The sequence below is a fragment of the Mus musculus genome, chromosome 11 (assembly GCF_000001635.26).
Source record: "Mus musculus strain C57BL/6J chromosome 11, GRCm38.p6 C57BL/6J".
Classification (NCBI taxonomy): domain Eukaryota; kingdom Metazoa; phylum Chordata; class Mammalia; order Rodentia; family Muridae; genus Mus; species Mus musculus.
In genome coordinates, this window is record NC_000077.6 from 120,154,191 (window position 1) to 120,166,011 (window position 11,821).

At 50.9% G+C, this 11,821-nt stretch overlaps 1 long non-coding RNA gene across 7 annotated transcripts; it reads right to left on the bottom strand.

Moving 5' to 3' along the window:
• Window positions 1–3,399: 3,399 nt before the first annotated feature.
• Gm39486 lies at window positions 3,400–11,251 on the bottom strand. 7 transcript variants are annotated; one of them, XR_003949835.1, is made up of 4 exons: window positions 10,637–11,251; window positions 9,985–10,177; window positions 5,362–5,441; window positions 3,400–3,431 (listed from the first exon to the last, which is right to left on the bottom strand). It is a non-coding gene; the product is annotated as a predicted gene, 39486 (long non-coding RNA). The 7 variants fall into 7 exon arrangements; XR_003949837.1 differs by having other exon boundaries at window positions 10,538–10,638; XR_003949834.1 differs by lacking the exon at window positions 10,637–11,251 and adding an exon at window positions 10,274–10,451.
• Window positions 11,252–11,821: the final 570 nt, after the last annotated feature.

Genomic DNA, 11,821 nt, shown 5'->3' on the forward strand with positions numbered 1-11,821 from the left:
CTCTCCAGCCCAAACACTAGCAGTTATACTTGTCTCCTGAATGTGTGGATGTTAGAGTTCATCTGAGGCAAACACCTAGAAGTAGAATCGCAATTGCAAATTCAAGTGTATGCACCTCAAACCTCACTTGGTCTTGGCCACGTGCTCTTCAAAATCACTAGAAGACTCCAGACATCAAAGGTGGTCAAACTTCTGTTAGGAGTCACATGGTTGCCACACACCCCTCCCTCAGTAGTTTGGGACAGAGCACTTGCCTTGCATGCACCAGGTCCTGGGTTTGATCCCAGAGCTGCAATGGTTCAGCATGAAAATGGACTGCCTTTGCAATGGCCTCCTTGGAAGTCATGCGCCTCTCAGACTTTACAGTCTCTGTTACAATTATTCAGATTTGCCATTGTAGCTCAAACACTGCCATGAGCAATATATAAACAAGTGGGTGGGTATTCCAATAAAACTTTATTTATAAAGACACGAATTTGCCCCATTTGGCCTAAGGGCTATAGGCTATGGGTACCCTGCTCTATATGGTTCCCAACATCTGTTATCATCAGTTTGGCCAATTTAATGAATCAAACCATATCACTATGCTTCGAATTTCTTCTTCCCAATCATGAATGAGGTTAATCATCTAATCATATTTTACCATCTATTGTACTTTGGTAAAATGCATTTCTTTTTTCTTTTTAACAATTTGTTCTTTGTAATTTTGAGCTCTCTCTGTGTGCTTGATAACCAACCCCATGGCCCTCCTTTCGAGTTTGTCAGCTGTCTTCCAACATCACATTAGGTTTCCATTGTGGCTATACCAAACAATCACAAATCCAGCAACTGAGGGGCTGGGGACATGGTTCCGTGGATGGAGAGCTTGCTGCAGTGGTATGAGGGCCCAAGTTAGGATCCCTAGACCTCCCTGCAATTCCAGCCTTCTGGTGGTAGATAGATCCCCAGAGCAAGACAGCTAGGTAGACGAGCCAGACCGACAAACTCTTGTGGGAAGCCACATGTGCCGTTGCAGAGTGGCACTGACTACTGCTGGCCACCACGCATAAGTTTGGACAAACAACCAATGTGTACATATGCAGTAAAGCTTTTTACAAAGACACTGCCTGGCCCGGGCATATAATGAGGCTTTGAGAGTATAACCAATCAGATGTGAGACATGCAAATGAGGTATGTTAATGAGGTTCTGTGAGGTACTGAGAGAGAGAGTAGCCAATCAGATGAGGAACATGCAAATGAGGCTTAGTGCATAACCAATCCGGGTGTGAGACATGCCTCTCCTAGGCCTATATAAGCAGCACCAGTTCTAGGCTCGGGGTCTTTTCGCCTCTGCAATCAAGCTCTCCCAATAAATGTGTGCAGAAGGATCGTCGTTCTTGCTGGTCGAGTCTAGCACGCGCAAGAATTCTGGCTCAAGTAAGAGGCTATGATTCACTGTAAAAGGGGAAGAGTGGTCATGAAAGCTTCACACTCACACATGTGCACACCCACACACACAAGTGTGTCCACAGCATGTGACTGAATACATACACACACACATTCAGCAAGTGGATAAAATCAAGGTGTCGGACGCTTCATTTTCTCAGAAGCTCAGGGACTGTCTTAGTTAGGGTTTTGCTGCTGTGAACAGACACCATGACCAAGTCAACTCTTTTTTTTAAAGATTTATTTATTATACGTAAGTACACTGTAGCTGTCTTCAGACACTCCAGAAGAGGGTGTCAGATCTCGTTACGGATGGTTGTGAGCCACCATGTGGTTGCTGGGATTTGAACTCCAGACCTTCGGAAGAGCAGTCGGGTGCTCTTACCCACTGAGCCATCTCACCAGCCCCCCCAAGGCAACTCTTATAAGGACAACATTTAACTGGGGCTAGCTTACAGGTTCAGAGGTTCAGTCCATTATTATCAAGGTGGGAACATGGCAGCATCCAGGCAGGCATGGTGCAGAAGGAGCTGAGAGTTCCACATCTTCATCTGAAGGCTGTTAGCAGAATACTGGCTTCTAGTCATCTAGGATGAGGGTCTTAAAGCCCACACCCACAGTGACACACCTACTCCAACAGGGCCACACCTTCTAACAGTGCCATGCCCTGGGCCTAGCATGTACAAATCATCACAGGGGAGTCTGGTTGCTGCCCTTCTGACTGTTGGCAGAGCTTGGTTCCTTAGGGCTCCCCAGGTCCATTTTCTTGCTGGCTCAGGTATTCCCTACCTCCATCTTCCAAGTTACCAACAAAGGGAAAGAGACAATGAAGACTTTTACGTGGCATCGTTGGCAGGCCTGGGGACAGTTCTTTGATTTCAGGGCCCCTTGCAATCACTCATCAGCTAAATAAGAGAATCTGCCTCCAGGACTGACCACCTCAAATGCACACGTCAAGGCTCTGTGGGCATGTTCTCCCAGGCTCTGGCAACTAAAGGGTGAATGTTTTTCAGAGGCTCTTTGTCTGGGATCACAATTTCTGTGATTTCTTCATATGATTTGAGTTGTGTCCCTTTCAGAGAGGGTTACTGTGTTTTATTGACCTGCTCCTTGTCCACGGGACCCATCCCAAGTTCCCTACCATCTAGTCTGTAAGGGTCTGCCATCTTTACCTCCTCTCTCTGTGTATTGTTGTCCCTCCAGATTCACACACTGAAGTCTTGGTTACCTCAGAACACGACCTTCTTTGGAACTTAGTTCTTTGAAGATGTCACTCATTAGCACGAGGCCACAAGGTCATTCTGAATTAAGGTGTTCTCTACCTGCTGTGGACTGGTGTCATTAAAACAGAGGCAAGCATGAGGAGTGGAGCTCAATCCCCAGCACCATTGGGAAAAAGCTACTGGCATAGGGAGGCACGTGCTTCCAATCCCCCCCCCGCCCCCCCCCCCCCCCCCCCGCAGTGAAGAGGCAGAGAGACAAAGAAGCCTGGGACCTGCTGGCCAGACAGCCTGGCAGAATAGGTGAGCCGCATATTCAGTGAGAGGCCCTATCTCAAAAAGCAAGGGGGGGGGGTGGTGGAGAAATGGCTCAGGGATTAAGAGTTCTGACCACTCTTCCAGAGGACCCAGGTTCAATTCCCAATACCCACTTGACAGCTAACAACCATCTATAACAGCAGTTCTAAGGGATCCAACACCCTCTGACCTTTGTAGGCACTGCAAACACTGTGCACAGACATATGCAGGCGAAATACCCAAAAACATAAAGTGTAAATTACTTCATTTTTTAAAAAGGTGGATGGATCCTGTGGAATGACAATTAAAGATTTATTTATTTTATGTATATGAGTATGAGTACACTGTAGTTGTCTTCAGACACACACCAGAAGATGGCTTCGGATCCCATTACAGATGGTGGTGACCCACCATGTGGTTGCTGGGAATTGAACTCAGGACCTCTGGAAGAACAGTCCGTGCTCTTTACCACTGAACCATCTCTCCAACCTGAGGAACGACACTTAAAGTTGACCTCTGATCTCCACACATGTATGCCCACACACGCACACCCACATGCACTAAAATTAATTAATAAAATAAATAAATATAAAATAGAGCTGGGTAAATGTCTTAGCAGGTAAGAGAGTTTGTATCTAAAATGAGGACTCAAGATCAAATCCCCAGTATACATAAAAAGCTGAACACAGCTACACATGCCTTCATCTTGGGTGCCAACCCACATGACTGCACATGCGCCTCACAACCTCTGCACCTGTCACAGCATTCCTGGTCCTGTTAAGTCACCTGACCACCATGGTCATCCCTCCTGCCCCTTCATAGATTTCCTGTGCATTTACCCCCTCCCAACTTGGCTTCATCCTCAACTATCAAAGCCTTAACCCCAAAGCCAGTTGACAGAGGAGCCAAGTTCACAGCGGCCACACAATCTTCCAGAGAGACCCATGCAGAACAAGAGGCAAGCATTTGCAGGGAAAGAGCCAAGCATGAGGCCTGGGGCCTCAAAGACTGGGAGAGACCAGACCTTCCTGCCAGATTCTGAGGAGGATGTTGTCTTAGGACCATGGCTTCTCAGAAAGGAATGAGCCCACCAGTCCGGGCTCCTTCACTGAGCAGCACAAGAACACAGGGGCAAGATGATCCCCTCATAGAAAAAGCCACACAGTGGTGGTGCACACCTTTAACCCCAGTACTCAGGAGGTAGATGCACCTAGATTTCTATGAGTTCCAGGTCAGCCTGGTCTACAAAGCAAGTTCCAGAAAACCAGGGCTACACAGAGAAATCCTGTCTTAAAAAAACCAAGAAGAGGAAGAGGAAGAGGAGGGGGAGGAAGAAAAGGAGGAGAAAGAGGAAGAAGGGGAGGAGGAGGGAGGAAGGAAAAGAAGGAAGGAAGGGAGGGAGGAAGGAATGGGTCTTCTCAGGAGGAGAAAGACAGATGTTGTCTGCAGGGAACCCAATGAATGTGCCACTGACTAGAGGGAAGAGCATGAAGGCAGCCAGGTAGGACAGGTATGTTCTTATGACCAGGACCTGACCCAGTCAACCAGAAAGGCGGGGTGGTTTTTGTGAAGAGTTCTCAGCTATCTCTCCTCCTCTCTGCTGCCTGGAGAGCAGGGGAAATGTTTCAAGTTCTCACAGCCTTTGTGGAATCATCTGTGGCTTCACTGCCAATCAGGAACTCATGGCTAGTTCATCTTCAGAATCCATGACCACTCCCTGTGACACTGCCTCTCTGTCTGGGTTATCATTGCTATCATATACACTTGATCTTAGATAACTCCACAAAGGACCATCCACGTACTGTGGGTCATGCGAGCGACTCTCAGGGAGCAAGGAAGCTTCAGGGGGTGGAGCCTAACTAACGTAAGGAAGTTAGGTCATTGTGGGTCTGCCCTCAAAAGGGAAGAGCCCTTTGTCTCACAGCTTATCTCCTTGCTTCACTGTGTGAGGTTGAGTAGGTTTCCTCTACCAGGACCCCACCCCCACCACAATTGACTTTACCCCTTAGGGCCAAAGCAACAAAGCAAAGTGGCCATGGACTGATCCTTTGATGCCAGGAGCCAAAGATAACTCTCCTTCTAGGTTGATAACTCGCATGCGCTGCACAGCAGTGAGCACTGATAAGCCCAGACCCCTCTCCAGGGTCGCTTCTCTACAGTGTGGTCCTCACCTCACGGGGTCCCCTCTGCTTGCCACACAGAAGCCAGCATTATTTCCATCCATGCTGTCCCCTCACTAGGACCCTGCAGGTGTCCTGCACAGTACACAGTCCACCCCAAGCTGTCCCCAGCATCCTTCCTCCCTTAGCCCACCTCCACCTCAGTTGTGCTGGTGGGTCCTTCCTGAGGCTTAGGGAGGTGCTGGAGACCACATAGGCCACTGTGATCCCAAAGCTCCCATCCCTGTAGCAATCAATACCTGTGTCTGACCTGTGAGCTGAGCAGATTTCCCATAACTTCTGGCTGCTTCCGTGTGGAGTCTCGCACTGTGTCCCATGCCTTAGGAAGGAGAGTACAGACTGAACACACCTTCAACCACTCAGCCCTTCATCCCGCTGGCCTAGAGCAAAGCCTCGATAGGGCCTTAGGGACTGCTTTGTAGGTCTTCACGAGAAGTGGGAACTGGGCCCTTATACCCTCTCCTCTCATGGTCTTAAGGTGCAAGCCCTTGCTAGTCTCAGAGAGAGGGAGGTCACAGGGACACCTTGTCCCAGCAGACGCAGGAATTTTTCTAAGTGGGGCCTGAGCTTGAGTGGTCCACCCCCACCCCTGCCCAGAAGCCTGACAGTGTGACCTTTGCAAATGTCCCCAGCTCAGACAAAGGCTGCAGATTATAATCTTGGCCACCAGGAGGAAATGTCCCCTGAACCTTCCATTATTAGTCTGTAATTACTGGAAGCCATGGAGAATCCGACAAGGTGGAAAACCTGCTTTCATCTACATTTTTTTTTTCTCCTTTTCTTACAACTCCAGATGAGAGAAAGAGGCGGGCTTGGTCTCAGTGTATCGAGCCTTTCTGTCTGTACCTCCTACATCAGTGGGGCACGCACACACAGGCTGCCCCAGAGACCCTTGCCAACTTCTCCTGAGCAGGGGTGCCATCGCAGCCTCCCTCCCCGGAAATCCATATGCCATGTATCTTGTTTAGACAAAAGGCAGAGCCTCAGAGACGGAGGGACAGAGGGGACAGAGTATAAGCACACCCTCCTCCTGACACCCTCAGCAAGGGACAGGCCTGGCCCAGAAACACAGCCTCCAGCACAGGCTTCAGTCTTCCCACACTAGGACGGCAAGCTGGGGACGGCTGGGCCACCTTAGCTCAGCCTAGGACCTTGTGGAGTTACCAGGCCTGAGGTCCAGCCAGCCTGCACTCAGCTCTCCACACACCTACCCCAGGAACCCTGCGACCCAGGAATGCCAGGCCATCGCAAAACTCAGAACTGAGATGTCCTACTCTTCAAACTGCATCACAGGTGATGACTTGGGATAAGAGACAGAGGGACCACATTGGATTCACTCACCGCCATCCCCAGGAGTGCCAGGAGAGGGCTCCACCAAGGGCTCTGGCCATGCATGGAAGCAGAGATGCTGCATTGTAGAAGAGACAGGGTGCAGATGACCAGTAGCCTCCGTGCCTTGCCCAGGGATGGAATACCAATGACCAAAGCCTTTGATACCTTGCTCAGGGATGGGATACCAATGACCAAAGCCTTTGATACCTTGCTCAGGGATGGGATACCAATGACCAGTGTCCCCTAAGCCTTTCTCGGGGATGAGGTAGCAATGCCCTCCATGCCTTGCTCAGGGCTTCCAGAAGTATGGGCAGGCAGGGCCTGGGTCCTTCCTTTTCCCCCACCTCACCCCCAAGGCACCTAGGATGCAACCTAAGGGCTTTGCATGTGCTAGACACCTACTTTTACACTGAGCTATATTCCAGACCTCAAGAGACCCACTGTACTCAGTTTTGGCTTGTCCCATCAACAGACCAAAGAGCAGAGGGTTCTCCTGTCTCCTACAAAAGTGTGCCCCAGTCAGGACTCATCTAGAAAACATGAGTCCTATAGCTCCAGGGAAGGGATGACCTCCTGGTACAGGGTAACTGGACCCCAGACGAGTCCCACCCTATGAGGGATTTCTGAATGCTTGCTGGATCCCCTGTGGTGCCAACCCCCAGGCCTCTTCCAGGTGCTCCTTCTCTGTTAGGCTGAGACATTGGGGTACAAGGATCAAGCAGACACAGCTGAGAGTCCTGGGGCACTGTTGGGCTGTATCCAAGTTCTCATGCAGCAGCTGCAACCCGAACTCCCTGCACCTCCCCAGTGCTCCCGCTGTACCGTGGCCCCAGGGAGGCTATGCTGGAATGCAGCAGGCCCAGGCCCAGGCCCAGCTCCCCAGCTCCCCAGCTGTGACAAGGACCATGCAGATAGAGCTGGGGTGAAAATCCCAGGATAGAGTGATAGAGGAAAGCAGTGATAGAGGTCGCAGCACACAGGGCTCCAATAGGCTTACATTGAGGACAGGGCTGGCAAGGGCGAGGGCAGGTAACTTGCATGGAGGCAGAGCCTGGGCAGGGAGAGAAGGCTTGTCCAGGGTGATCAGTGGGAAGGGGGCTTAGGAGAGGCCATGTCTAAGCCAGGAGGGTATTTATGCCAGGCCTGGCCTAACTCCTGTTCCATCTGTACTCTGTCTAGTAGACATGGAAAGTCTGCCAGCCAGCAAAGGCCTGGGTCATACCTGGGTCCTAGCTGCAGGAGAATGACCCTGGTATCTTAGCTTGCTTGCTTGCTGGTTACCAGAGACTCCATAGCAACAGGCATTCTCTCACAGCCAAGGATTATAATGGTCCCTGACAGTCTCCAAGGCAGAACTCATTGTCCCACAGTGTGATCTCCAGACAGTATGTTTTACTTACATTCTCAACGTTGAGGGGAGCCCTGCAGGGCAGGGAACTAACCTTCCTTTCCGATATGCCCCCTCACCCCAGGGTTATAATACATTTGACTGGAGAGCAGGGATTTGGTGGGTCATGGACCCCCGAGCATAGGCGTCCCTAGGAGAACTCCAGGCCCCAGGGAGATGTGCTAGGGGTGGCACCTCACGTACCCAGGAGTGATAGTGCCAAATTGGGCATTGTGTTCAAGCCTATAATCCTAGCAGCACTAGGGAAATGGAGGCAGGGGAATTAAAAGTTCAAGGCCAAGGGCTGGAGAAATGGCTCAGTGGTTAAGAGCACTGACTGCTCTTCCAGAGGTCCTGAGTTCTATCCCCAGCAACCACATGGCTCACAACCATCTGTAATGGGATCTGATGCCCTCTTCTGGTGTGTGTCTGAAGACAGCTACAGTGTACTCATATACATACATAATAAATAAATAAATCTTTAAAAAAAATCAAGGCCAGCTTTGGCCACAGGAGACTCTGTTTTATTGTGTTTCTTTCCTTCCTTCCTTCCTTCCTTCCTTCCTTCCTTCCTTCCTTCCTTCCTTCCTCCTCCCCTCCCTCCCTCCCTCCCTCTTTCCCTTCCTTCCTTCCTTCCTTCCTTCCTTCCTTCCTCCTCCCCTCCCTCCCTCCTCCCTCCCTCCCTCCCTCCCTCCCTCCTTCCCTCCCTCTTTCCCTTCCTTCCTTCCTTCCTTTCTTCCTTCCTTCCTTCCTTCCTTCTTCCTTCTTAGTTTTTGGGTTTTGTTTTGTTTTGTTTTGTTTCAAGATCGGGTCTCACAACATAGCTTTGGCTGTCCTAGGTTCATTGTGTTCACCAGACTGAACTCGAATTCACAAAGATCTGCCTGCCTCTGCCTCTGCCCCTCTGCCCCTCTGGCCCTCTGCCCCTCTGCCCCTCTGCCCCTCTGGCCCTCTGCCTCCCTGGTGCTGGAATTAAAGGGGTGTACCACTACACCTGTTTTGGTTTATTATTTATTTGTTTGTGTTTTCTTAAATAGTATGATCCCAGTCAGCACCCCAGTATGTGACAAGCCACGGGAGCTGCTAGGGGAGAAACAAGAGCTTTTCCCCACGTTCTAGAATTCTTGAGAAAAATTAGGGCACCAACTGGCAAAGGGGGGCTAAGCAAGGGCTTCACAGAGCCAGGCTGCCCCCCCCCCCCCGGTATCTACCTAATAGCTTTCTAAGTATGTTCTGTGCCACTTAATAAGAAATTAGATCCAGACTGGAAAGATGGCTCAGTAGTTAAGCAAGAGTACTCACTGCTCTTGCTGAGGGCTGGGTTTCAGTTCCCAGAACCCATATCAGGCTGTTGACAGCTGCCTTTGATGCTACTTGCAAGAGCTATGATGCCCTCTTCTGGCTGTCATGGGTCACTGCATGCATATGGTACACATAATACACTTAGGCACATTTCAATTGTATGTATGTATGTATGTATGTGTGTGTGTGTGTGTGTGTGTGTTTAAAGAAATCAAAGGAGCCGGGCAATTGTGGCTCACGCCTTTAATTCCAGCACTTGAGAGGTAGAGACAGGCAGATTTCTGAGGCCAGGTTGATCTACAAAGCAAGTGCCAGGACCACCAGGACTACAGAGAAAAACCCTGTCTCCAAAAGCCAAAAGAAATAAAAGAAACCAGAGCTTCCAACCAAGGAGTACCTTTTTTCTCAGGAATATCTGGGAAAGAAGTGACTGAAGGCCTCTGCAGGTTACAGAGGGAGGTGTGTAAGGGTCCACCCATCCCACAAGGCAGGGGCCGGGTATAACAGGAGAACACAGGAACTCTGAGTTCAAGCCCGAGAAACACCTTGTACCATTTCTTTCATCAATACTCCTAGAAAGACCAGGCTGGGGGGCACTCCTAGGCCCTGTACTGCCAGGTACTGCCAAGAAAAAAACACCCCCTGGCAAAAACATACTTCAAAGTAGAACGCAGTAGTATAATATGTCTATAACCCCAGCATTTAGGAGGCAGAGACAAGAGGGTCTGCGAAAAGTTCAAGGCCAGGCTGGGTTACAGAGCAAAACCCCGACTGAAAAAAAATGTTTTAAGAAAAGAATAAAAAAAAAAGCCACGCCTCAAGGGTCACCGTGGACACTTACCACATTCCCATCTCAGAGGTGACCTCTGCACACAGCAGTCAGTGCTTGGCCCTGGAAGGAGCCAGGGCAGGAATTCCCTCTGGATAAGAGCCCTCAGTCTTCCACAGGGTGGGGCAGGACTGAGAGTTTGTGAACAAAGACCAGGTGAAGACATAAATCAGCTGCCCTATCACATTTCCTGCCCTGAAAGCCCCTGTAAAACACAGGAGAAAATTGACCTGTCAGGGGGATAGATGGGGCAGCGTCAGCCCTACCTCCAGGGCGGCTGCCCGTCACCCTGGGGTCCCACCTGCCCTGTGTGCCCTCACGCTGAGCGGACTGCAACTGCCCAGCAGCACTGTGGAGAAAAGGCACAGCCTAGGCAGGTGGGGGCCTGGCTCACCCCTCACCCCTCCACCCACCCCAGGCAGACAGGCCCAGCTGCTGAGCCTGTAAGCTATAAACCGGATGGAGACCAGGCTCGGTGTCAGGAGACAGCTCGAGTGCCTTTTAAAAATTGTAATCTCTTTTTATTTCCCCCACTCTCCCCTCCCTCCTCCCTCCAGACCATAACCTCCAGTCACTCCTCCCCTCTTCCTGTGCTGCTGGAGGTGACCTTGGTGCCCAGACCTTAGTGTGAGGCCGCTAGAGCCAGCAAGGACGCCCTTCTCACCTTGAATATCCGTGTCAGGAGCACAGTGTGGGAGAAGGAGGCAGGCTGTGGCGTGGCAAGAAACTGCCCTCTCCAAGGTGACCCACCACCTGCAGCTGCCCAGCGCAAGAGTCTAGAAACCGAGGCTGGAGCCCTTGAGGCTTGAGGTAAATGACAGTGCCCTTCTGCAACCCACTCCCCTGGATAATGGAGGCTGACACCACCGGACTCCAGGAGCTCAGCAGAGCTGTGCCTGACCTCTTGCAACTTGCTTCCAGGGAAACCCAGCTGTACGCCGTCAGCCCATTTTATGGTAGAGAAAAAACAGCCAGACAGCTCTGGAAGTTGCCCCACGGTTAGCTAGCGGACAGTTAGGCTGGATTAAGATCTTGTCTGTCTGTCTGTTCCTCAGGAACTCTGGGATCTCAGTGCTCCGAGCTATGATGTCCAGATGATCCCTCAGGCCACTGGGCCACAGCCACAGTGTCCCCAAGGCCTGAGGATTACCATTTCTCACACTCTAGGGGGACAGGTAAGCTTTGTCTATGGTGACAAAAGCCAAGAGCAGGGGACAGAGGAACCTTCACCTAGCAGCACGGGGCTTCCCTCATGACCCAGGATTAGGCAGAAGATGCTATGTGGGGACTAGTCTGAGAAAGATGCAGGTTTGCATCCCCCAGGCTCTGGAGGCCAGTTTACCAGGGGAGGGGAAATCATGGGAGCTCAAGGCTTCCACACAGGTCTGGGTGGCCAAAGCAACAGAACATGGAGGTCATGTGTCTAGGGAAAGGGTTAGACAGAGGTGACAATCTAGCAATAGAGGATTGGGACCAGGGAAGAGCCAAGAATGGAAGTCAGCGATCCTGTCGGCCCGTGCCAGCCCAATTGCCCTCCCAGACACAGAATTCACTACATAAACCCGGTTAGGGCTCCCAGCCCTGCAGGGGTACAGTGAGTCTCCTGGAATCCCGAAGACAGCTTCCAGGCTTCCTTTCATCCTGTCTCCTGAAGCCTGCATGTCTGATATGGAGGGCTCTGGAACCACCTGGGGCCTAGGGCCTGGGCTATGTATTGAAGGTTATCTTCTAGTCTTCTGGGAGAATAATACCAGAGATTGTACAACCTCCATCCAGGGAGCTGAGGTGTATTCATTCCTCTCAAGGCTCAGCTGGACCAGAGTTCCCATCAGCTTTGAGCCTAGACTCT